Source organism: Natator depressus, chromosome 28 (assembly GCF_965152275.1).
Source record: "Natator depressus isolate rNatDep1 chromosome 28, rNatDep2.hap1, whole genome shotgun sequence".
Taxonomy (NCBI): domain Eukaryota; kingdom Metazoa; phylum Chordata; order Testudines; family Cheloniidae; genus Natator; species Natator depressus.
Window position 1 is genome coordinate 9,612,420 of NC_134261.1, and position 5,000 is coordinate 9,617,419.

General features: G+C 65.7%; 1 non-coding gene across 1 annotated transcript; it reads left to right on the forward strand.

Annotated features, from left to right (window-relative positions):
- The first annotated feature begins 2,559 nt into the window (after nt 1-2,559).
- Nucleotides 2,560-2,678, forward strand: LOC141979546 (5S ribosomal RNA). The gene has a single exon (XR_012636954.1). It is a non-coding gene; the product is annotated as a 5S ribosomal RNA (ribosomal RNA).
- The last annotated feature ends 2,322 nt before the right edge of the window (nt 2,679-5,000 follow it).

Genomic DNA, 5,000 nt, shown 5'->3' on the forward strand with positions numbered 1-5,000 from the left:
CCGCGGCCGCCTTCCAGGCAACCCGCTAGAGAAGAAGTCGGCGACCCAGACAGGGAGGGCGGCAGGGGTTACTGAGGCTCCAGCGAGAGGGCGGTACGTGGGTCCCACCGACAGCCGACGGAGGCTCCAGCACCCGGGGCCCGCGCCCCGGAGCGTGCCTGGAGAAGGACCGTCGGGCACGGCGGGGGACCGCAGCGCGCCCCTGCTCGCTCTCGCGACGTGTTTGGCCCTGCCGAGCCTCGCGGCTCCCTGGGTTTTCGGACCCCTGGGTGGGCTGCCGGAGCCGCTCGACCTCGCAGGGCGGAGATCTCGGCCGGCTGGCCCCACGGCGCGGAGGGCCGGGCACGCGCCCGGGCCCCCCCCCAAAGGAGGAAAGTCCCAATCGGCCCCAGGATCCGGGGACGCGAAGAGGAAGAGGGACCCGATCCGCCTGAACGCCAGACGCCCCCTGCGGTCGGGGGCGCCGGCCCGCGAAGGACCCTTCCCGTCGCGAACGTGAGCGCCACATCGATCGGAAGGCGAGAGAGGAGCGGGCCCCCCCTCCCTCCGGGGGGCGCCGACAGTCGGAGTTCGCATCCCGGCCACCGGGCCTGCACCGGGGGTGCGAGGGGACGACGGGGTCCCCGGAGGAAAAGAGCCGGAAAAGGGGGGGCTCGGGGGGGCCGGGGGCCGCCCCACCTGCCAACGTGCCCCTGTCCCCCCTCACAAGATCGGGTACAACGCGCAGATTGGTCCCCGAGGCTCATCTCTGGTTCTCACAGGTTCCGAAAAACCTGTTCTCAGAAATCTCCTCGCACCCGTCAAAATGAACTAGTCGAAAAATCCAACCGCCAATTTAGGGGGACCAATCTGAAATCCTATCCGACCTCCTGGTTCTCTCGGTCGGCCGAGGGCACTTTTGGCGACCCCATCCGGACTTCCGTGAGACTGCCGGCCATCAGGTCAACCCGTCACTTTGAATGGGGTTGACCTGATGGCCGAGCAGGGACTTAGACATTTTTTCAGCCTTTTCCTCGGGGTTGACCTGGTGTCCCGGGGGGACTTAGACATTTTTTTCAGCCTTTTCCTCCGGGTTGACCTGGTGTCCCGGGGGGACTTAGACATTTTTTCAGCCTTTTCCTCCGGGTTGACCTGGTGTCCCGGGGGGACTTAGACTTTTTTTCAGCCTTTTCCTCCGGGTTGACCTGGTGTCCCGGGGGGACTTAGACTTTTTTTCAGCCTTTTCCTCCGGGTTGACCTGGTGTCCCGGGGGGACTTAGACATTTTTTTCAGCCTTTTCCTCCGGGTTGACCTGGTGTCCCGGGGGGACTTAGACTTTTTTTCAGCCTTTTCCTCCGGGTTGACCTGGTGTCCCGGGGGGACTTAGACTTTTTTTCAGCCTTTTCCTCCGGGTTGACCTGGTGTCCCGGGGGGACTTAGACTTTTTTTCAGCCTTTTCCTCCGGGTTGACCTGGTGTCCCGGGGGGACTTAGACTTTTTTTCAGCCTTTTCCTCCGGGTTGACCTGGTGTCCCGGGGGGACTTAGACATTTTTTTCAGCCTTTTCCTCCGGGTTGACCTGGTGTCCCGGGGGGACTTAGACTTTTTTTCAGCCTTTTCCTCCGGGTTGACCTGGTGTCCCGGGGGGACTTAGACATTTTTTTCAGCCTTTTCCTCCGGGTTGACCTGGTGTCCCGGGGGGACTTAGACATTTTTTTCAGCCTTTTCCTCCGGGCTGACCTGGTGGCCGAGCGTCTCGCCGTCCGCGGCCGGAGCTAGAGATGCCCCCCCCCCCAGGCCAGCCTGCGAAGCCGCGGCCAGGATCGGGCCCCTGGAAGTCTGACTAAAAATTTTCACCGACCCCAAAAACGGTTAGGGGGGGCCTCATAAAGCCTCCGGAGCGAAAAAAAAAAAACGGAAAAAAGGATCGGGCCCACCCGAGGCAGGGGAGTCAGTAAGGGAAAGGGGACGAGGCGGCCCGGAGCCGGGTGCCCGGAGCCGGGTGCCGGCGGCCAGGATCGGGCCCCTGGAAGTCTGAAAAATTTTTTTCACCGACCCCCAAAGTGGTATTGGGGGGGGCTCATAAAGCCTCCGGAGCGAAAAAAAAAAAAAACGGAAAAAAGGATCGGGCCCACCCGAGGCAGGGGAGTCAGTAAGGGAAAGGGGACGAGGCGGCCCGGAGCCGGGTGCCCGGAGCCGGGTGCCCGCGGCCAGGATCGGGCCCCTGGAAGTCTGAAAAAAATTTTTTCACCGACCCCCAAAGTGGTGTTGGGGGGGGCTCACGAAGCCTCCGGAGCGGAAAAAAAAAACGGAAAAAAGGATCGGGCCCACCCGAGGCAGCGGAGTCAGTAAGGGAAAGGGGACGAGGCGGCCCGGAGCCGGGTGCCCGGAGCCGGGTGCCCGCGGCCAGGATCGGGCCCCTGGAAGTCTGAAAAAAAAATTTTCACCGACCCCCAAAGGGGTGTTGGGGGGGGGCTCATGAAGCCTCCGGAGCGAAAAAAAAAAACGGAAAAAAGGATCGGGCCCACCCGAGGCAGGGGAGTCAGTAAGGGAAAGGGGACGAGGCGGACCGGAGCCGAGTGCCTACGGCCATACCGGACGGAAGGCCCCCGATCCCGTCCGATCTCGGAAGGTAAACCGTCCCGGGCCTGGCTAGTACTTGGATGGGTGACCGCCTGGGAATCCCAGGTGCCGTAGGCAGCTTTTCCCGCTGCGAGCCAGCTCTCTCCTTTTCTGGGGAACAAGGGCAGGGTCGCCCTGCCAGGGGCCCTGGGGCTGAAGTCCCTGCCGGCCACCAGGTCAACCCGGAGCCTGCCCCTCTGCGGCCAGCAGGTCAACCCCATACCGGCAGGGGGTTGACCTGGTGGCCGGGAAGCAGAGCGGCCAGCAGGTCAACCCCATACATTCAGCGGGTTGACCTGGTGGACGGGAAGGAAAGCGGCCAGCAGGTCAACCCCATACTTTCAGCGGGTTGACCTGGTGGCCGGGAAGGAAAGCGGCCAGCAGGTCAACCCCATACATTCAGCGGGTTGACCTGGTGGCCGGGAAGGAAAGCGGCCAGCAGGTCAACCCCATACATTCAGCGGGTTGACCTGGTGGCCGGGAAGGAAAGCGGCCAGCAGGTCAACCCCATACATTCAGCGGGTTGACCTGGTGGCCGGGAAGGAAAGCGGCCAGCAGGTCAACCCCATACATTCAGCGGGTTGACCTGGTGGCCGGGAAGGAAAGCGGCCAGCAGGTCAACCCCATACATTCAGCGGGTTGACCTGGTGGCCCGAAAGCAAACCGGCCACCAGGTCAACCCGGAGCCTGCCCCCGCGGGCAGGGGCCAAGCGGACCCCCCTCCGCCCGGGCTTGCCCTGCTCCGAGCCGGGGCTTAATCCCCGTCCGGCCACCAGGTCAACCCGGAGCCTGCCCCTCTGCGGCCAGCAGGTCAACCCCATGCCGGCAGCGGGTTGACCTGGTGGCCGGGAAGGAAAGCGGCCACCAGGTCAACCCCATACTTTCAGCGGGTTGACCTGGTGGCCGGGAAGGAAAGCGGCCACCAGGTCAACCCCATACTTTCAGCGGGTTGACCTGGTGGCCGGGAAGGAAAGCGGCCAGCAGGTCAACCCCATACATTCAGCGGGTTGACCTGGTGGCCGGGAAGGAAAGCGGCCAGCAGGTCAACCCCATACATTCAGCGGGTTGACCTGGTGGCCGGGAAGGAAAGCGGCCAGCAGGTCAACCCCATACATTCAGCGGGTTGACCTGGTGGCCGGGAAGGAAAGCGGCCAGCAGGTCAACCCCATACATTCAGCGGGTTGACCTGGTGGCCGGGAAGGAAAGCGGCCAGCAGGTCAACCCCATACATTCAGCGGGTTGACCTGGTGGCCGGGAAGGAAAGCGGCCAGCAGGTCAACCCCATACATTCAGCGGGTTGACCTGGTGGCCGGGAAGAAAAGCGGCCAGCAGGTCAACCCCATACATTCAGCGGGTTGACCTGGTGGCCGGGAAGGAAAGCGGCCAGCAGGTCAACCCCATACATTCAGCGGGTTGACCTGGTGGCCGGGAAGGAAAGCGGCCAGCAGGTCAACCCCATACATTCAGCGGGTTGACCTGGTGGCCGGGAAGAAAAGCGGCCAGCAGGTCAACCCCATACATTCAGCGGGTTGACCTGGTGGCCGGGAAGGAAAGCGGCCAGCAGGTCAACCCCATACATTCAGCGGGTTGACCTGGTGGCCGGGAAGGAAAGCGGCCACCAGGTCAACCCCATACAGGCAGCGGGTTGACCTGGTGGCCCGAAAGCAAACCGGCCACCAGGTCAACCCGGAGCCTGCCCCCGCGGGCAGGGGCCGGCATACCCCCGTCCGTCCGGGGTCGCCCTGCCCCGGGCTCCGGGCTTAAGTCCCGAGCGGCCACCAGGTCAACCCGGAGCCTGCCCCCGCGGGCAGGGGCCGGCGGACCCCCGTCCGTCCGGGGTCGCCCTGCCCCGGGCTCCGGGCTTATTCCCCGTCCGGCCACCAGGTCAACCCGGAGCCTGCCCCCGCGGGCAGGGGCCAGGCGGAGCCCCGTCCGTCCGGGGTCGCCCTGCCCCGGGCTCCGGGCTTAAGTCCCGAGCGGCCACCAGGTCAACCCGGAGCCAGCCCCCGCGGGCAGGGGCCGGCGGAGCCCCGTCCGTCCGGGGTCGCCCTGCCCCGGGCTCCGGGCTTAATTCCCGTCCGGCCACCAGGTCAACCCGGAGCCTGCCCCCGCCGGCAGGGGCCAGGCGGACCCCCGTCCGTCCGGGGTCGCCCTGCCCCGGGCTCCGGGCTTATTCCCCGTCCGGCCACCAGGTCAACCCGGAGCCTGCCCCCGCGGGCAGGGGCCAGGCGGAGCCCCGTCCGTCCGGGGTCGCCCTGCCCCGGGCTCCGGGCTTAAGTCCCGAGCGGCCACCAGGTCAACCCGGAGCCAGCCCCCGCGGGCAGGGGCCGGCGGAGCCCCGTCCGTCCGGGGTCGCCCTGCCCCGGGCTCCGGGCTTAATTCCCGTCCGGCCACCAGGTC